Source organism: Oncorhynchus masou, chromosome 16 (assembly GCF_036934945.1).
Source record: "Oncorhynchus masou masou isolate Uvic2021 chromosome 16, UVic_Omas_1.1, whole genome shotgun sequence".
In the NCBI taxonomy this organism is placed as follows: Eukaryota; Metazoa; Chordata; class Actinopteri; order Salmoniformes; family Salmonidae; genus Oncorhynchus; species Oncorhynchus masou.
In genome coordinates this window covers 17,300,483-17,322,630 of record NC_088227.1, presented here as the reverse complement: position 1 = coordinate 17,322,630, position 22,148 = coordinate 17,300,483, and the positions used below count along the sequence as shown (strand labels likewise).

Here is a 22,148-nt window from a genome sequence, read left to right as displayed (position 1 = left end):
GAAGTGATTAAGAAGATGAAACCATTACATACCACATCATAATCATAATACACAGCTTTAGGCAAACGTAGGGCCCAGTCAGTTATCACCCATATTGATTGGTGCCTGCTTTTTTATGACTGAATGAACATAACTTCTGCCTATAGCAATTTTGCAAGTTTTCATGGAGCGTGTGATATTGCCCATTCCATGATGAAAACATGCCATTTGCAACATCATATGAACAAATTAGTGATATTTAAGCTTTACTACCTCATATAACAGCATTATTTCAGGGGCAGCAGGTAGCCTAGTGGTTAGGCCAGTGACCATAAAGGTTGCTGGATCGAATCCCCGAGCTGACAAGTTAGAAGTCTGTCATTCTGCCCCTGAACAAGGCAGTTAACCCACTGTTCCCCGGTAGGCTGTCATTCTAAATAAGAATTTGTTCTTAGGTGACTTGCCTAGTTAAATTAAAAAAATATTGTGACACAGGTTTAATTTAGAGAATAAATAGTTTCACAAGATTGTATCTATGGCATAATTCCTGTTCAATAGCCAGCAGCACGACATCAAGTCAATAATGAATCTCATTATCAAACACGGATCTGCATATTTATACAAATTCGTGAGAATATAACACACACGCATGCATGTACACACACAGTGACAAGTTACAAATAATATTCAGTACATTACTGTTTCAAACATTGTCATTTTTGCTTTTTTCACTGACTCCTTGTCCCAGTCCACATCCAAATCATCATCATCGAAGGGGTCTGGCCCTTACTGTTGACTGTCCGTAAGTCTTTGCCTCCACTAACCCGTGCCTCAGTCCTATCCTCTGTAGAGTCTTTAGCTTGCGTCCCTGTCCTCTGCTGTATGTGATAGCTTGTGTCCTTGTGTCCTGTTGCCCTGCTTTAAGCTCTATGGAGAAGGTTCCCTGAGCCCCTGATGTAGGAGTTGTTTTTGGGGTTGTAAACTTCCTGGTCTTTTGTGGTTGTGAAGGAGAACCTGGAGAGTTTGGCCAGGGTTGAGTCCGCCACAGCGGGCTTTGGGTGGTCTGGCTGTAATGGGGGTGGTGGGGGCTCTGTGGGGGTTGTTGAGTTGATGTACTTCTGTTCTCACCTGGAGCCATACTGCTTGGTCTGCTCAGCAGCTGCTGCCGTTTCTGCTCTGTCCCATGACCCCCCCCCCCCCCCCACACTACCACTACCACCCTCTGCCCTGGGACCTCTGGGCTCAGGTCACATGACACCTCAGTGAAAAAGTATTTATCGTCAGACTGCACTGCTGCCCTCTGCTGGCCTGTCTTTGTAACACTGTTTCTCACACTCCCTTTTCTGTTCAGTCTTTCTCTGTAGCAGAAGAAGCTATGTTATGATTGTCTCTATTCTCTGGGTTTGCTTTGCTATGTGGACCTCTATGCTCTGTTTGAAAGTCTGAGCTGTCAGGATAAGGGGAGAGGTTTAGTGTGGGACATATTCTCTCTTGCCTTAAATGTGAACCCTGTGAACTAAGAGTGCAGTTCTTCTCCCCATGCCCCCACAGTATCAGAGGGGTCTTGGTCTCCAGACGGAACGTTACAAGGGACATAGTTCTTCTTTGAGTTGCATTTCTTCCCTGCTCGAGGTGTGCTGTGGGAGGGCAGGGAGTCTGTGGAGAAGGCCTGCTCTAGATGGTCTAGATGGCAGGTTTCGGGCCTGCTTTGAGGAAGAGTTGTGGTTATCTTGTGTGGATGTTGCGGTTGTGTTGTGTGGATGTTGTAATGGGTGAGGTGGTGTCTCCTTCCCCCACTGGGCCGGCCAGTGAGTGGAACCAGTCCAGTCCACTCTCTGAGTCTGTGGTGATGTCAGAGCACCTCGGACCCCTTATTGGAGCGTTGGAGCTCTTCTCTACGTAATGGCAACCAATGCTCAGATCACTGTGTTGTGCAGAGGAGTACATTTTTATGTTCTACTTTAGGGAAGCATGGCCCATTATTCTGCAGCCTAAAGAAAGCAGAATGACTCACTGTATATGAGAGGGAATTCATAATCCTTCATGGAGAATTGTATTCAGTATTTTCACTGGGCTAGGGTTTAGTGATAATATGTTGGTGGGGAGATGTTATAAGTATTTTTATTTTTTTATTTCACCTTTATTTAACCAGGTAGGCTAGTTGAGAACAAGTTCTCATTTGCAACTGCGACCTGGCCAAGATAAAGCATAGCAGTGTGAACAGACAACACAGAGTTACACATGGAGTAAACAATTAACAAGTCAATAACACAGTAGAAAAAAAAGAACAAAAAGAGTCTATATACATTGTGTGCAAAAGGCATGAGGAGGTAGGCGAATAATTACAATTTTGCAGATTAACACTGGAGTGATAAATGATCAGATGGTCATGTACAGGTAGAGATATTGGTGTGCAAAAGAGCAGAAAAGTAAATAAATATAAACAGTATGTGGATGTGGTAGGTAAAATTGGGTGGGCTATTTAACGATAGACTATGTACAGCTGCAGCGATCGGTTAGCTGTTCAGATAGCAGATGTTTGAAGTTGGTGAGGGAGATAAAAGTCTCCAACTTCAGTGATTTTTGCAATTCGTTCCAGTCACAGGCAGCAGAGAACTGGAACGAAAGGCGCCCAAATGAGGTGTTGGCTTTAGGGATGATCAGTGAGATACACCTGCTGGAGCGCGTGCTACGGGTGGGTGTTGCCAAAACGGATGGCACTGTGATAAACTGCATCCAGTTTGCTGAGAAGAGTATTGGAAGCTATTTTGTAGATGACATCGCCGAAGTCGAGGATCGGTAGGATAGTCAGTTTTACTAGCGTAAGTTTGGCGGCGTGAGTGAAGGAGGCTTTGTTGCGGAATAGAAAGCCGACTCTAGATTTGATTTTAGATTGGAGATGTTTGATGTTTGTCTGGAAGGAGAGTTTACAGTCTAGCCAGACACCTAGGTACTTATAGATGTCCACATATTCTAGGTCGGAACCATCCAGGCTGGTGATGCTAGTCGGGCGTGCGGGTGCAGGCAGCGAACGGTTGAAAAGCATGCATTTGGTTTTACTAGCATTTCAGAGCAGTTGGAGGCCACGGAAGAAGTGTTGTATGGCATTGAAGCTCGTTTGGAGGTTAGATAGCACAGTGTCCAATGACGGGCCGGAAGTATACAGAATGGTATCGTCTGCATAGAGGTGGATCAGTGAATCGCCCGCAGCAAGAGCAACATCATTGATATATACAGAGAAAAGAGTCAGCCCGAGAATTGAACCCTGTGGCACCCCCATAGAGACTGCCAGAGGACCGGACAGCATGCCCTCCGATTTGACACACTGAACTCTGTCTGCAAAGTAGTTGGTGAACCAGGCAAGGCAGTCATTAAAAAAACCTAGGCTACTGAGTCTGCCGATAAGAATATGGTGATTGACAGAGTTGAAAGCCTTGGCCAGGTCGATGAAGACAGCTGCACAGTACTGTCTTTTATCGATGGCGGTTATGATATCGTTTAGTACCTTGAGCGTGGCTGAGGTGCACCCGTGACCGGCTCGGAAACCAGATTGCACAGAGGAGAAGGTACGGTGGGATTCGAGATGGTCAGTGACCTGTTTGTTGACTTGGCTTTCAAAGACCTTAGATAGTCAGGGCAGGATGGATATAGGTCTGTAACAGTTTGGGTCCAGGGTGTCACCCCCTTTGAAGAGGGGGATGACTGCGGCAGCATTCCAATCCTTGGGGATCTCAGACGATATGAAAGAGAGGTTGAACAGGCTGGTAATAGGGGTTGCGACAATGGCGGCAGATAGTTTCAGAAATAGAGGGTCCAGATTGTCAAGCCCAGCTGATTTGTACGGGTCCAGGTTTTGCAGCCCTTTCAGAACATCTGCTATCTGGATTTGGGTAAAGGAGAACCTGGAGAGGCTTGGGCGAGTAGCTGCGGGGGGGGGGGGGGGCTGTTGGCCGAGGTTGGAGAAGCCAGGAGGAAGGCATGGCCAGCCATTGAGAAATGCTTGTTGAAGTTTCCGATAATCATGGATTTATCGGTGGTGACTGTGTTACCTAGCCTCAGTGCAGTGGGCAGCTGGGATGAGGTGCTCTTGTTCTCCATAGACTTTACAGTGTCCCAGAACTTTTTGGAGTTAGATCTACAGGATGCAAATTTCTGCCTGAAGAAGCTGGCCTTAGCTTTCCTGACTGACTGTGTGTATTTGTTCCTGACTTCCCTGAACAGTTGCATATCGCGGGAACTATTCGATGCTATTGCAGTCCGCCACATGATGTTTTTGTCCTTGTCGAGGGCAGTCAGGTCTGGAGTGAACCAAGGGCTGTATCTGTTCATAGTTCTGAATTTTTTGAACAGAGCATGCTTATCTAAAATGGTGAGGAAGTTACTTTTAAAGAATGACCAGGCATCCTCAACTGACAGGATGAGGTCAATATCCTTCCAGGATACCCGGGCCACGTCGATTAGAAAGGCCTGCTCGCAGAAGTGTTTTAGGGAGCGTTTGACAGTGATGAGGGGTGGTCGTTTGACTGCGGATCCGTAGCGGATACAGGCAATGAGGCAGTGATTGCTGAGATCCTGATTGAAGACAGCGGAGGTGTATTTGGAGGGCCAGTTGGTCAGGATGACGTCTATGAGGGTGCCCTTGTTTACAGATTTAGGGTTGTACCTGGTGGGTTCCTTGATGATTTGTGTGAGATTGAGGGCATCTAGCTTAGATTGTAGGACTGCCGGGGTGTTAAGCATATCCCAGTTTAGGTCACCTAACAGAACAAACTCTGAAGCTAGATGGGGGGCGATCAACTCACAAATGGTGTCCAGGGCACAGCTGGGAGCTGAGGGGGGTCGGTATAGCAGGCGGCAACAGTGAGAGACTTATTTCTGGAGAGAGTCATTTTTAAAATTAGTAGTTCGAACTGTTTGGGTATGGACCTGGAAAGTATGACATTACTTTGCAGGCTCTCTCTCCAGTAGACTGCAACTCCTCTCCCTTTGGCAGTTCTATCTTGACGGAAAATGTTATAGTTGGGTATGGAAATCTCAGAATTTTTGTTGACCTTCCTGAGCCACGATTCAGATACGGCAAGGACATCAGGGTTAGCAGAGTGTGCTAAAGCAGTGAGTAAAACAAACTTAGGGAGGAGGCTTCTGATAAGTGGGATTTATACTGAACAAAAATATAAACGCAACATGTAAAGTGTTGTGTCCCATGTTTCATGACCTGAAATTAAAGATCCCAGAAATGTTCCATACGCACAAAAAGCTTATTTCTCTCAAATGTTGTGCACAAATTAGTTCACATCTCTGTTAGTGAGAATTTCTCATTTGCCAAGATAATTAATCCACCTGACAGGTGTGGCATATCAAGAATCTGATTAAACAGCATGATCATTACATAGGTTCACCTTGTGCTGGGGACAATAAAAGGCAACTCTAAAATGTGCAGTTTTGTCACAATACCACAGATGTCACAGATGTCTCTCGTTTTGAGAGAGAGGAATTGGCATGCTGACTGCAGGAATGTCCACCACAGTTGTTGACAGATAACTGAATGTTAATTTCTCTACCATAAGCTGCCTCCAACGTAGTTTTAGAGAATTTGGCAGTACTTCCAACCGGCCTCACAACCGCAGACGAGGTGTAACCATGCCAGTCCAGGACCTCAACATTCGGCTTCTTCACCTGCGGAATCGTCTGAGACCAGCGCCCCGGACAGCTGATGAAACTGTGGATTTGCACAACTGAAGAATTTCTGCACAAACAGTCAGAACCCCTCTCTGGGAAGCTCATCTGCGTGCTCGTCATCCTTACCAGGGTCTTGGCCTGACTGCAGTTTGGTGTGCCGTAAGCGACTTCAGTGGGCAAATACTCACCTTCAATGGTCACTGGCACGCTGGAGAAGTGTCATCTTCACAGATGAATCCCAGTTTCAACTGTACCGGGTAGATAGCAGGCAGCGTAGCGTGTATGGCGTTGTGTGGGTGAGCAGTTTGCTGATGTCAACGTTGTGAACAGAGTGCCCCGTGGTGGCGGTGGGTTTAAGCTACGGACAACGAACAGAATTGCATTTTATCGATGGCAATTTGAATGCACAGAAATACCGTGACGAGATCCTGAGGCCCATTGTCATGCCATTCATCCGCCGCCATCAGCCCAGGTTTTAGCATGATAATGCACAATACCATGTCGCAAGGATCTGTACACAATTTGCGGAAGCTCAAAATGTCCCAATTCTTCCATGGCCTGCATACTAACCAGATATGTCACCCCTTGAACAACTTTGGGATGCTCTGGATCGATGTGTATGACAGCGTGTTCCAGTTCCAATATCCAGCAACTTCGCACAGCCATTGAAGATGAGTGGGACAACACTCCTCAGGCAACAATCAACAGCTTGATCAACTCGATGTGAAGGAGATGTGTCGTGCTGCATGAGGCAAATAAAGGTCACACCAGATACTGACTGGTTCTCATCCACATTCCTACCTTTTTTCTTTAAAGGTATCTGTGACATACAGATGCATATCTGTATTCCCAGTTCAGTGAAATCCATAGATCAGGGCCTAATGAATGTATTACAATTGACTGATTTCCATATATGAACTGTAACTCAGTAAAACCTTTGAAATTGCTGCATGTTGCATTTATATAATTTGTTCAGTGTAGTTTGAAAATAGTATGTGTGTGTGCTTAGTCTGGGCATGTCGTATTCTTGACAGGTTTCCCATTTTCCAGTTCTGCATAGGTTCATACACCACAAAACGTTGTCCTTTGAGTCTCCACAATTATAACTCGCGCTCATCGTCTCACCTTGAGAGCTTGTCCATGTCCTTGTCGAGGATGTGCAGGAGCTGGAGTCCCTCCAGAACGAACTGACACTGTGTCCGGTACTGCTGACTGGGGTTGTCAGGAAATGACATGTGCAGAGCATTTCTATCTCCCAGGAGAGCGCCCCCTAAGGCTCAGACACACAACCAATCTCCCAGACACTTGCCTTTCCATTTCCATTTCATGTGATGCGTGTCATGAAGTGTTGGACCAATGACATTACACTCAATGAAATTGAAAAATGTGACGTCATAGCTGCGTCGGTTTCCTAGCTGCGTAGTGCACTCCGTGACAGAGACCTCGACAACAGCATCCTCCACATGGAAACATCAACCTGGCACGTGCTGCAAGGGACCAAGGGAAACATTATACGCTGTTTGATCACATATGAACGACCATAGTATGAAACATTCGTATAATAAATATGATTCTAAATATGAATTATTACAGTTTCAGTAAATACTAAACACCTTAGTAAATTAACTAAACCTAATTGAGTGCAGAAGGAAAAGAATGATATTATATTTGTCCCGCGCTCTGCAAGGCGGCTGAGGCTCTCCTGCATGCGGTCGGTGGTGTGGGCTGCGTTCCTGCTGTCGCTTTGCTTCTGCAACTGGTAGTAGCCTATGGACAGAATGGAGTTGGCCTCCTCAGACACCCGCGGCTGCAGCCTCTTGGTAAGGCAGAAATAGGCCTTCATCTTCTCCATGCACCACAGAGACTCCTATGACTGGCTGGGATCTCCTGGACGGGAGATGAAGGCGTTATTATTATCAGGGTCGTATTCATTATCAAATCAAATTTGCATTTGTCACATGTGCCAAATACAACCTTACCGTGAAATGATTACTTTCAAGTCACCAGACAGAAGGACTGAAAACAGGAAGGGACTACCTGAACTTGTTTATTAAGAATTGTTTTCAGTTGCAAAACATTTTTGCTACATTTTTCCCTAATGAGTAGGACCCGGCCTTCAGTAACCACAGCTCTGAGTGGTCGTCTTGATAATGACACAGAGCACCAATTAAACTGGGGCGATGACGTAGAGAGTATACATCATTTGCTTTTATTCAACATAGCTCTTCCTCATGCAAGTTGTGTGGGAATTATATTATGCAAATCATCATGTGCTGGCTTCCGGAGAAGAGAGACCATACGAGGTCTCAAGTCTAATTTGCAGCTTAGCGTAGCTTAACTTAACGATATCATATCCCAGTGATTCTCCTCTATAATTGGTGGATATCGCAGGCACTAAGAGCAGTGCTATTACACTCCACTTCTAGAGAGATGGTTTTATTTGATCCCTGTTCTGTACTTCAACTGATCCTATGTCATTAATTGCCCAGAGAGTACTACCACCTGGTTTTCCAGGTCTGAATCAATCTCTAACATCCAGTAGGACCAGGACCAGGTCAAAACGGCTGAGCAGGGATCTGGCAAGGGCCACGTTGACTGACACAGGCACGTTGGGGTCCTCCTGGCCCTTAAGGGTTGGATGCTGCCAAGATGGTTGTCCCGGTGTTCAGTTTACACAAATGCTGGGAAAGACAGAGGGAAATACAGAGGGAAATACAGAGAGAAATACACAGGGAAAGACAGAGGGAAAGACAGAGGGAAAGACAGAGGGAAATACAGAGGGAAAGACAGAGGGAAATACAGAGGGAAATACAGAGGGAAATACAGAGGGAACCCCTGAGGGAAATAGACGACAAAAAAATAAATGAAGGAAATAGAAAGACGCATTGTGTCATTATGTCATTATCTTTTCTGCCTACTGACATTATCATGTTCGACATGTCTTACTCTCAACCCACAACAGAAGTAAAGACCAATTTTGAGTGCAAAATAGGAATTCTATACAGTAGAGCAAGAGGCTTTATAGAACCGCCCTCTGGAATTATGTTATGACTATATACATATAAAAAGTGTATTTTCTTGACCCTGCACCTTGGCCACAGTGATGGTCTGCTTCTCCATGGTTCTGTGGATACTGGTGCGGTCGTGCTCTTTGATGCTGTTGAACAACAGAGCTCCTGCCTCTAGATGCCACTCCCAAGAGTCCTTCACGGCTGCCACCGTGACACACACTACATTGGTTATTTCATGGATTCTTCTAAGCAAAGTGCACTGTATCAGATGCACCAGCAGAGGGCAGACAGACCTGCGGAAGGAGAGAAGATCCCAGCAGTGAGGACTGAGAGGGGAGTGATTTTAGCAGCGTACTTCAGAAACTTCCCACCTGCAGAAGATGAAACTCGCCTAAACAAAGACCTAATTACAGATCTAGAATCAGATATTAACATGGACACGGTTATTTGCAGTATATAAGATACAGTTGAAGTTGGAAGTTTACATACACTTAGGTTGGAGTCATTAAAACTTGTTTTTCAACCACTCCACAAATTATAGTTTTGGCAAGTCACATCTACATTGTGCATGACACAAGTAATTTTCCCAGCAATTGTTTACAGACAGATTATTTCACTTATAATTCACTGTATCACAATTCCAGTCGGTCAGAAGTTTATATACACTAAGTTGACTGTGCCTTTAAACAGCTTGGAAAATTCCAGAAGATGATGTCATGGCTTTAGAAGCTTCTGATAGGCTAATTGACATCATTTGAGTCAATTGGAGGTGTACCTGTGGATGTATTTTAAGGCCTACCTACATACTCAGTGCCTCTTTGCTTGACATCATGGGAAAATCAAAAGAAATCAGCCAATACCTCAGCAAAAGACCTCCACAAGTCTGGTTCATCTTTGGGAGCAATTTCCAAATGCCTGAAGATACCACATTCATCTGTACAAACAATAGTACGCAAGTATAAACCCAATGGGACCACGCAGCCGTCATATCGCTCAGGAAGGATACGCATTCTGTCTCCTAGAGATAAACGTACTTTGGTGCGAAAAGTGCAAATCAATCCCAGAACAACAGCAAAGGACCCTGTGAAGATGCTGGAGGAAACAGGTACAAAAGTATCTATTTCCATTGTAAAATGAGTCCTATATCGACATAACCTGAAAGGCCACTCAGCAAGGATGAAACCACTGCTCCAAAACCGCCATAAAAAAACAGACTACGGTTTGCAACTGCACATGGGGACAAAGATCGTACTTTTTGGAGAAATGTCCTCTGGTCTGATGAAACAAAAATACAACTTTTTGGCCATAATGACCGCTATGTGTGAAGGAAAAAGGGGGAGGATATAAAGCCGAAGAACATCATCCCAACCATGAAGCACGGGAGTATCAGCATCATGTTGTGGGGTGCATTGCTGCAGGAGGGACTAGTGCACCTCACAAAATAGCATCATGACGAAGGACAATTGTGTGGATTTAATGAAGCAACATCTCAAGACTTCAGTCAGGCATTTAAAGCTTGGTTGCAAATGGGTCTTCCAAATGGACAATGACCCCAAGCATACTTTCAAAGTTGTGGCAAAATAGCTTAAGGACAACAAAATCAAGGTATTGGAGTGGCCATCACAAAGCCCTGACCTCAATCCTACAGAACATTTGTGGGCAGAACTGAAAAAGCTTGTGCGAGCAAGGAGGCCTACAAATCTGACTCAGTTACATCAGCTCTGTCAGGAGGAATGGGCCAAAATTGACCTAACTTATTGTGGGAAGCTTGTGGAAGGCTACCTGAAGCGTTTGACCCAAGTTAAATAATTTATAGGCATTGCTATCAAATACTAATTGAGTGTATGTAAACTTCTAACCCACTGGAAATATGATGAAAGAAATAAAAGCAGAATAATTAATTCTCTCTACTATTATTCTGACATTTCACATTCTTAAAATAAAGTGGTGATCCTAACTGACCTAAGATAGGGAATTTTTTCTAGGAATAAATGTCAGGCATTGTGAACAACTGAGTTTAATGTATTTGGCTAAGGTGTATGTAACTTCAACTGTATGTGAGAGAAATGGGCCCATGTTTTGAACAAGGATACAGACCTCTTACCTTTGTTCCAGAGGGATCTATTCTTTGCACCCCACCGGCTAACACCATAGCAACAGATAACTTAACTACGTACATCCAAAACACCTGTGGGCACAGACTCATGAGATTCTGCTTCCTGCCTTCGGAATGGAAAAAGAACACCGATCAAATTCCATAAACTCTTCATGCCCATCTCATCTCATAGTATTTATCATGTAATAATGACTATTAAATAAATGTAAAAGTAGTATTTAAATCTATATGGCAACAGTTAGTTTCATTTCTATGTACCAGCTATAGGGTCATGTTTGCAATTGTCCCAGAGCTAGTCAAACTCCTTCTGCATGTCCTCTAGGACCAGAGCTGCCATGGTCTGCTCATTGTTCACTTCAATAAAGTTGGCTTTCAACACTAGATCCAGTTTACAATGTGCGCCCTCATACAGGGGCTTCCATCGCTGACAAACTACTCCATGCATTGTGACATCGTCTTGTTGACAATTTTAATTACAATAATGAGATTTTAGAAAATCAACCCAACATTCATTGTGATGTCACTAATCCCTTTAAAAACATTCCTATTCATTAAAAAAAAATCCTATTCATCTATTATGACTTCATCTTGGGTGAAAGCCAATCATACAGTATTGTGATGTTATCATAAACAAAATGACACCCCAATGTAACATCCATATATCATACAGTATTATGACATCATTGGTCACACATCACACTGTGGAATTCCAATACTCAGTGATGTCACAATCTACCTGGCAAACATAACATCACCTCTGCAAAACAAATAATTGTTTAAAAAAAATCCCATAATATGACAACATCCTTTATGTAACAAATCACACTGTGACGGCAACTGTAATACTGCATCATAGTGATAACACACTGGGCACACACTGGTTGAATCAAGTTATGTTGAACCAACGTGGAATAGACATTGAATTGACATCTCTGCCCAGTGGGAAGTGAGGTCATAGTGACCAGTGTTACCTGATTTACAGCTGTCCACCAGATCATCCTCCAGAATGACCACCATGGAATACTGCCCACAGACAGCCTGAACATGGACACCCAGATCAGCAGGGAAAGGGGGGCCACAGTCTGATCAAATATAGGCTTTCAATTTCTGTTTGCAGATGTTATTTAACAGGCTGTTCCACCTTCAACCCACAGTAGGGTTATACAATGTGCAAAACAGAGCTACAGCCCCTTGTCCCCCAGCCAGTCAATCACCTGCTCATGGATCTTAATCTGCGGTTAGTCCCTGCAAGCTGCTGGGTAGGTGAACTTGGAGTTGCAGAGGTCCTGGTTGGGGCAGTAGGTGGGAGCTCCATCCGGCAGTAGGTGGGCAAGTCGGTTTGCAGGGAGAGCACACGACGGCACACATTTAGTCCCTTGTACTCCAGGACCTTGGTCACACTGGTGCGGATGACCGTGTCTGTTACGAACAGGAAGTGACCCGCGTTCCGAGACTTGGGGATGTTCTCCCTGGTGAGCTCTGGACACAGAGGAAGATCTGAGGCGTGATGACACATTCAGCAGACTTTAAATCAAAATTGATAATACAACTGCACCAACATCCCCAAGTCTCGGAATGCGGGTCACTTCCTGTTCGTAACAGACACGGTCATCCGCACCAGTGTGACCAAGGTCCTGGAGTACAAGGGACTAAATGTGTGCCGTCATGTGCTCAAGTTCAGCATTACTTGTCATGCTCAATACATACCACCAGATGGGGATCTCTACCCACTCTTGTATTGAGGAGAGAACGCTTACATCTTGCATGAGTCAAATAAAACACACTACATAGAAGATTGAAAAGATGCTTGGCCTACACATCTGGCACAAGTTGTTGCCTTGCTGTACATCTGTTAAGTAGCCTACAGTATTGATTTTCAGTGGATAAAAGTACCTAATGGGGAGAGTTCTAAGGGAGAAGCCTCGCCATCTTTTATTTTAACAGGTAGCTTAAAAGTGCCCGCATACCAGGTTTGGTTTGCTCCTAGCAGAACATAGTTAGGCAAAGTTAATGTCTGTGCCTCGCATACTTCCTTCAAAGACCTTTGCTTAAAAATGTAAAATATTACTGTTTGTTCCTATTGAGACGCCGTAGCAACAACATATGCCAGTATACACTTCTAAAAATAGTCTGAATTAATCTAAAATAAGGCCAGCATCCCGGAGTCGCCGCTTCACTGTTGATGTTGAGACTGGTGTTTTGCGGGTAATCTTTATTGAAGCTGCCAGGACTTGTGAGGTGTCTGTTTCTCAAACTAGACACTAAAGTACTTGTCCTCTTCCTCAGTTGTCCACCGGGGCCTCCCACTCCTCTTTCTATTCTGGTTAGAGACAGTTTGCGCTGTTCTGTGAAGGGAGTAGTACACAGCATTGCACGAGATCTTCACTTTCTTGGCAATTTCTCCGCATGGAATAATCTTCATTTCTCAGAACAAGAATAGACTGATGAGTTTCAGGGGAAAGTGCTTTGTTTCTGGCCATTTTGAGCCTGTAATCAAACCCACAAATGCTGACGCTCCAGATACTCAACTAGTCTAAAGAAGGCCAGTTGTATTGCTTCTTTAATCAGGACAACAGTTTTCAGCTGTGCTAAAATAATTGCAAAAGGGGTTTTCGAATGATCAATTAGCCTTTTAAAATGATCAACTTGGATTAGCTAACACAACATGCTATTGGAACACAGGAGTGATTGTTGCTGATAATGGGCCTCTGTAGATATTGTAGATTATCCATAAAAAATCAGCTATTTCCAGCTACAATAGTAAATGTACAACATTAACAATGTCTACACTGTATTTCAGATCAATTTGATGTTCTTTTAATGGACAAAAATGTTTGCTTTTCTTTCAAAAACGGTACTGTACATATGACCTCAATTACCTTGATTAACCTGTACCCCTGCATATTGACTCGTTACCGGTGCCTCCTGTATATAGCCTCGTTACCGTTATTTTATTGTGTTAAATAAAAAATATGAAAAAATATTTTCTTACTTACTTTAAAAAAAAAATGGTTAAGGGGTTGTAAGCAATGTTCCCACTAAGCTGCGTGCTTACGGGGACACACAGCTCCAGTGGTGTAAAGCACTTAAGTAGTACTTTAAAGCATTTTTACTTAAGTAGTTTTTGGGGTATCTGTACTTTACTTTATTATTTATATTTTTGGTAACTTTTCATTTTACTTCACTACATTCCTAATGAAAATAATGTACTTTTTTACTAAATACATTTTCCCTGACACCCAAAAGTACTTGTTACATTTTGACAGGAAAATGGTCCAATTCACACACTAATCAAGAGAACATCCCTGGTCACCCCTACTGCCTCTGATCTGGCGGACTCACTAAACACAAATGCTTCGTTTGTAAATGATGTCTGGGTGTTGGAGTGTGTCCCTGGCTATCCATCATTTTTTTTTAAACAAGAAAATGGTGCTGTCTGGATTGCTTTATATAGGGAATTTGAAATGACTTATACTTTTACTTTTGATACTTAAGTACATTTTAGCAATTCCATTTACTTTTGATACGTAAGTATATTTAAAACCAAATACGTTTAGACCTTTACTCAAGTAGCATTTTACTGGGTGACTTCTCTTTTAGTTGAGTAATTTTCTGTTAAGGTATCTTTACTTTTACTCAAGTATGATAGAGTACTTTTTCCACCACCTCGCAGCTCCCCGGGACTGCCGTGCAGAAATATCAGCCAGCACAGAGAAGCACGAGATTAAACTAAAGTGTTCCATGTTAGTTAACACTATCAATGTTTCCCTTTCCTATGGGAATTGTGATCAAATCAACGCAATATTACCCACTTTCAATGCAACATATCGAAACCAAAACGAACTATGCAATATTTAATATGCAATACGAACTATGCAAGATATTTTGTTGTAGGCAGGACACATCGGTGTAGGATTATATTGATTTGCCACTGCACGACTCAGGCCCGCAGTCTACACAGACCGGTGTGCCATAAACAATCAGAACCGGAATAGGCCTAAATGCAAATAGATCATTGCCATATTTGGATCTGTGCCATTCACTTTGAACTGAACTGTTTTTACAGCATGACCGGTTGTGATGAGATTGCGTTTGTTTTGAGATCAAAGTGAGAGCTACATGTAGCAACGTGTGCACATTTGTTCATATCCTTTGCTAGTTAGTGAGATATTAGCCCATTTATAGATCATTTGTAGTCAGCAATGAGGGCGTGACTGCTTCCTACAAGAGCACAAAATGTGTGCATTTCTTGACATCTTTGAAAAGTGAGTCAAGTAAAGAGTTGTTTTTTCTCGTCTTAAAGAGGCAGTGTTGTATTTTGAGATAGGCATGAATAAGCTAAGTAGCCAATAGGAACAGGGTAGTATAACTTGTCTGATTCTGTGTAATAATGGTATGTGAATAATGCTGCATTTTATTTTGTAAAGTTGTTTTATGCATCAAACAACAAGATTTTCAGTCACAAGGGGATAAACAGGTTCATGTCGAGCCCTGCAGCTTTTCTTCAAAAGTCTCATGGAATGTAGACCTACATTGAACACCACACATGGGCTGCTACTGTAGGCTGCTATTTCCGTGTTAAAATGTTATGGGAATGCATTTTCTTGATTGTTTTTGATGGTACATTATGATCAATTAGCCACAGTAGTCTACTTGACCACTGTTAAAACTAACTTAAATCGGGTACAGCCTCAGTGTTCACAGTAAACTCACACTGGAAGTTGCACAGAACTTTCACAATTTTCAAGTTTGCACTCAGCAGAATAGAAATTTGCTCAGTTATGAAAACATTTGGAGGGAACATTGATTGCGAGGAAGCATTTCACGGTAAGGTTTGCACCCATTGTATTCGTTGCATGTGGCAAATACAATTTGATTTGGATTTGATTTAATAGGTGACATTGCTGTTCTTTCATCCCACGCACTGACAAAATATACAAGGAAACTAGGCCTTTATGGTGGATCCAATGCAATATTCCAGCCCACCAAATGCTATCATGGACTCACGGAACATATCATCTCTCTCCATCTAGCATCTTAAATGGCATTCACATTGTACGTCCACATCTTCAGTGCTTTTACATGAAGCCCTGTCCATTTTCTCAGTGAGATTAGACAACTCCGATTTAAGATGCAGCCCACATACAGCGGTCCTCTCCACAGAGAGACATACTTTGTATTTCGAGCGAGCAACATGTTGAAAACATCGAGTCATCAAAAGAGCCCAGCATACCCCGAGGAGAAAGATATCGGTCTGACCTTAAACATTGCCGTGTAGTAGTAACATTCCCCAGCAGAACACACACGGCTACATCACCAAGAGCCCTTTGAAGCGCATCCTCTGGCTAATTATAACACTGCTGTCTGTACCAGTGAGACCCCAGACTGCAGTGCACAATGGCTAAAGTAATTAGGTGTGGAGGTTGACCTAGGACGGCTGACACAGAAAAATGTATAAACCGGTACTTTGTTTTGGTTCTAAGCGGTTCAGAACTTTATTTTGCTGGTCGGAAAAGTGGAACAGAACAAAAAAATGGTGAATCATCATGAAGGAAATCGACATTCTACTGTCAAATCCTTTTCAACCCTTGTCATATGAAGATAAATTATAGATAAAACGTATCGGTGTTCATCGGCCGTTGGACATAAACATTACACAACAAGGTGGAAATCGCAAATTCAGTAATGAGTGGTTTGAAAGGAATCAGTGGCTAACTGCAAACATTGCAAAGCAATCACTAGCCTGCTACTCAGTGGAGTGAGTGTGTGGTCCAAGTCTGGGTTTAAGGGTCTCTTTTCCAAGCTTAAAAGGATAAACATTCAACATTGGCCACGCTGCCAATCCAGCATGACTTCTTCCGTGTTTGAAACAACTGGAAAATCGGAACTGGGAAATCTCAGACTTCAGTGAGTTCAAGACAACTGGAAACTCTGAAAGAAACAAGCTCCGACTGGGAAAATAAGTTTGGAACGGTCATCCAACTCGGAATTCCAAGTCGGGAACGTGGGCCCCTGTCACTGACGTCATAATTCAACCTTGATTTTTTTTCAGAGTTCCTAGTTGTCTTGAAAGCGCCATAAATCCAGAGAATGCCAAACTTTAAATGACAATGTTTGAAGACACGAAGGACCTCTGCACTACCTTACTGTTCACATGAACACAGCACAACAAGGTGAGTCCAAAAATGTCTTGTACTGTATGTTGCTGCATAAATTGTGTAATGTGACAGGGAGTGCAGAGCATTCAGAAACTATTCAAACCTCTTGACATTTTCCACATTTAGGTTATGTTACAGCCTTATTCTAAAATGATTTACATATATTTTTTCCTCATCAATCTACACACAATACCCCATAATGACAAAGAAAAAACAGGTTTTTATACATTTTTGCAAATGTATAAAGAAAAAAACTGAAATAGTACATTTACATAAGTATTCAGACCCTTTACTCAGTACTTTGGTGAAGCACCTTTTTAGCGATTAAAGCTTTGAGTCTTCTTGGGTATGACGCTACAAGAATGGCACACCTGTATTTGGGGAGTTTATCCAATCTTCTAAAGCTCTGTCAAGTTGGAAAGGGTCCCGAAGTCACTCCTGCATTGTCTTGGTTGAGCGCTTTGGGTCATTGTTCTGTTGGAAGGTGAACCTTCGCCCCAGTCTGAGGTCCTGTGTGCTCTGGAGCAGGTTTTCATCAAGGATCTCTCTGTTCTTTGCTCTGTTCATCTTTCCCTTGATCCTGACTAGTCTCCCAGTCCCTGCTGCTGAAAAACAGCATGATGCTACCACCACCATGCTTCACCGTAGGGATGGTGCCTGGTTTCCTCCAGACGTGACCCTTGGCATTCAGGCCAAAGAGTTCAACCTTGGTTTCATCAGACCAAAGAATCTTGTTTCTCATGGTCTAAGAGTCTTTAGGTGTCTTTTGGCAAACTCCATGCAGGCTGTCATGTGCCTTTTACTGAGGAGCTTCCGTCTGGCCACTCTACCACAAAGGCCTGATTGGTGGAGTGCTGCAGAGATGCTTGTCCTTCTGGAAGGTTCTCCTATCTCCACAGAGGAACTTTGGAGCTCTGTCAGAGTGACCATCGGGTTCTTGGTCAGATCCCTGACTAAGGCCCTTCTCCCCCGATTGCTCAGTTTGGCCGGGCGGCCAGCTCTAGGAAGAGTCTTGGTTGTTCCAAACTTCTTCCATTTAAGAATGATGGAGGCCACTGCGTTCTTGGGGACCTTCAATGTTGCAGATCTATGCTTCAACACAATCCTGTTTTCTGGAGCTCTATGGCCAATTCCTTCAACCTCATGGCTCAGTTTTTGCTCTGACATGCACTGTCAACTTTGGGACCTTATATAGACATCATGTCACGCCCTGACCTTAGAGAGCCTTGTTTATTCTCTATTTCGTTAGGTCAGGGTGTGACTTGCGTGGGCATATCTATGTTTATACTTCTTTGTTGCCCTAGTATGGTTCCCAATCAGTTTATCGTTGTCTCTGATTGGGGATCATACTTAGGCAGCCCTTTTTCCCACCTTAGATTGTGGGATCTTGTTTTTGTGTAGCTGCCTGTGAGCAGCCCAGAACGTCACGTTTCGTTTGTGTTTGTTTTGTTTGGTGAGTTTCGATTTATTAAAATATGTGGAACTCTACGCACGCTGCGCCTTGGTCCGCTCATTTCAACGCAAGTGACAAATCAATTGAATTTACAACAGGTGCACTCCAATCAAGTTGTAGAAACATCTCAAGGATGATCAATGGAAACAGGATGCACCTGAGCTTAATTCAGAGTCTCATAGCAAAGAGTGAAAACATATGTAAATAAAGTATTTCTGTTTTTGTTTTTTTTATACATTTGCAAAACAATATGAAAACCTGTTTTTGCTTTGTCATTATGGGGTATAGTGTGTAGATTGATTAATATGTTATTTTCATTTAATCCATTTCAGAATAAGGCACTGTATACGGTAGCTAAGAAAGCAATACTAAGTGTATGTTGTGCAGTAAACTGTTAGTAGCTCATGTGCCTCACCCTAATAATTTACTCCCTTTACCCCTCATAACTTAGCCTACTGTTCTGACTTGGTGGTGCACATGTAGCCTATAGCTTGTTTTAGAGAAATGCCGTCATCGGATATTGTAAGAGCTTTTATTGTTTACTTATATGCCCCCTTTATTTATCCTACGGTGTACAATAATACTGTAAGAACGGCCCACGTTCTGAATTCTATCGCTGTACATTTCAATAGTGCTGAACATTGACTACGTCCATCCTCGCTCACTCATTAATGTCTTAATCAAAATTACGGATAGCCTTTTATCCACTCATTGTCCCCTTATGCCATAGTTTGTACATCTCAATTGTCAGTAGAAACCACATTTGTTTAAGCAAGTCAGCCATATCAGCTATGCTTTTTTAAAGGCAGTAAATGAGACTGAATGAACTGTTTCGCTGCCAAACATAGCTCTGCTGGTTTGGATTTTGCACTGACCAATATGGCTGCCATTTTCACCCCATTCTGGAACTTTGAGGGTCTATAATATAGTCCCTCTACTAATATAATTGGATCTCTATGTTAAGGGCCTCTTACCTGTGATTCCGGCATGCAGGTGGTGTTTGACCTTGTGCCACCTTGCTGTGTTGAGTTCACTGACACCATCTTGGCGGCCCTGTAAAGGGCGTTGTTGAAGATGTTGACGCCTCGCTGGGGTAGGCGTTAAAGTAGTCTCCTACCTCCATGTTGGCTTCGAATAGTGTCATGGTGTTGCTGACCACCGAGTAGTGGGCATCTTCATCAAGCGCCAGAAGGATCTGCATGATGTCAGTCGTGTGGTGCTCTGTTACATACGACTCAAACACTTGCCCTATCAGAGCTACCAGCGCTGGTTTATCAACATCATGGATCTGACGGGGGTGGAATATGCTTTAAATGTAACAAGCTGTGTAATGTATGCAATGATCTATGCAGCCAGATGACATCTCATATAGACCCAAAGGGCTCATCTGTAGTGTCTGGCTAGTAAACTGATGGTGAAATTGGTAGTAGAGGCAAATTAGGACAGCAATCTATCAGGTTGGTGATAGTATGTCCGGCTAACACGAATGCGTCAGTTCTGTACGCTTAGGAAATGCATTTGCTTCAGACAAATGCGCGTGGACCAGAGTTTGTGTGTTCTATTCTGGGGAAACAACTGGTGTATGCAGAGACGTGTTTGTCAACACTAACAACTTTGGTGAGTTACAAAAATATATTGAAGTAAGTCACTAAACAAAGGCGGAAAATAATTCCTCTAGAGGGCCGAAGATCCCAAAATGCCGAGAAGAGAGACGGTTCGCTAAGTGTGTCGTTGGATCGAAAGAAAAGCAGCGCTGCTCTCGTCTCAGCTTCCTCCATTTAAATCTGACATGAACATAAAAATGATTCCCCTATACCGACGACGGATCAGCTACTAGCGATATTACCACCGCTGGAAATGGTCTTTATTATGCTTACTAAATAATAATGCCCTGAATCACAGATTGGTCACATCATTGCCCTGTTACACATCATGAAATATACTGAGACAAATAATTACAGACAGCAGCCTAATTGTAACGATTGTCGTTGGTGGAAGGAGTAGACCAAAGCGCAGCGTGGTACGTGTTCATGATGCCTTTAGTAAACTGAACCCTGAATACAAACGAACAAGAGAATAAAGGAAAACCGAAACAGTCCCGTATGGTGAAAACACTGAAATGGAAAATAACGACCCACAAATCATAGTGGGAAAACAGGCAGTATGGTTCTCAATCAGAGACAACGATCGACAGCTGCCTCTGATGGTGAACCATACCAGGCCAAACACAGAAATACAAAACCTAGAACAAAAAACCTAGAATGCCCAACCCAACTCACGCCCTGACCAAACTAAAACAGAGACATAAAAAAGGAACTAAGGTCAGGACGTGACACTAATGAAATCTCCAATTTGGACTCCAGACCAAAGGACACATTTCCACCGGTCTAATGTCCATTGCTCATGTTTCTTGCCCCAAGCAAGTCTCTTATTATTATTGGTGTCCTTTAGTACTGGTTTCATTGCAGCATTTCGACCATGAAGGCCTGATTCACACAGTCTCCTCTGAACAGTGGATGTTGAGATGTGTCTATTCCTTGAGCTCTGTGAAGCATTTATTTGGGCTGCAATTTCTGAGGCTGGTAACCCAATTGAACATATCCTCTGCAGCAGGAGTAACTCTGGGTCTTCCATTCCTGTGGCGGACCTCATGAGAGCCAGTTTCATCATAGCTCTTGATGGTTTTTGCGACTGTGCTTGAATAACTTTCAAAGTTCTTGAAATATTCCATATTGACTGACCTTCATGTCTTAAAGTAATGATGGACAGTCTTTTCTCTTTGCTTATTTGAGCTGTTCTTGCCATAATACGAACGGTCTTTTATCAAATCTGGCTATCTACCTTGTCACAACACAACTGATTGGCTCAGGTGCATTATTAAGGGGGAAGGAAATTCCACAAATTAACTTTTAAGAAGGAACACCTGTTAATTGAAATGTATTTCATTCAACTATTCAACTCTTATTTACAATGACGGCCTAGGAACAGTGGGTTAACTGCCTCATTGAGAACGGCAGATTTTTTACCTTGTCAGCTTAGGGATTCGATCCAGCAACCCTTCGGTTAATGTCCCAACGCTCTAACCACAAGGCTGCCTGCCATCCCAATTTATATATATATATAACACACTACCGGTCAAAAGTTTTAGAATACTGTCTTGGATTCCCCCGGTACTGCTGCCCTTATGTGCACTACCGGTCAGTTTTACCCTAGAAAGTTTGACAATATATATTTAAGCTAACCCCAATTGTGTTCCTAACCTTAACCTAATTCCCCAAACAAGCTACATTAATTATCCTAACCTGCTGCGTAAGGTCTTTGAAACTGCTATGAAAAGTCAAACCTGACATTAACTTGACAAAAGCTGGATCCCTTCTAGCCCATGACCTTTAAGAACTTTGCAACTTTCCTCTGGATTCACACATTCAGTACTCCCACAGGGGTGTTCAAAACTATAACATGAAAGAAACATCATGGCACTGTCTTAAAATACTCACTATGAATTAAATGCTGCATTTAAATCCACAATGATTCAGTAGAAAACATGTGCTTTTTTATGTGGGTCAAAATAATCTGAAATTGCTTTTATGGCAGGAACCCCTTATATTTTCTGATTGGTTAGCGTCTATGTCTATCCAAAATAAATGTGCAGCTGCAAGGCTATCACATGCCACAACAGGACCAGAGAAATTCACCTGAACCAGACCTAAACACAGACACAGTAAATACCAGTACATACTTTGACCTAAAAC

General features: G+C 42.9%; 1 pseudogene; it reads right to left on the bottom strand.

The window, feature by feature from the left end:
- Positions 1–1,495: 1,495 nt before the first annotated feature.
- On the bottom strand, positions 1,496–21,868 carry LOC135557275 (DNA helicase MCM9-like; annotated as a pseudogene).
- Positions 21,869–22,148: the final 280 nt, after the last annotated feature.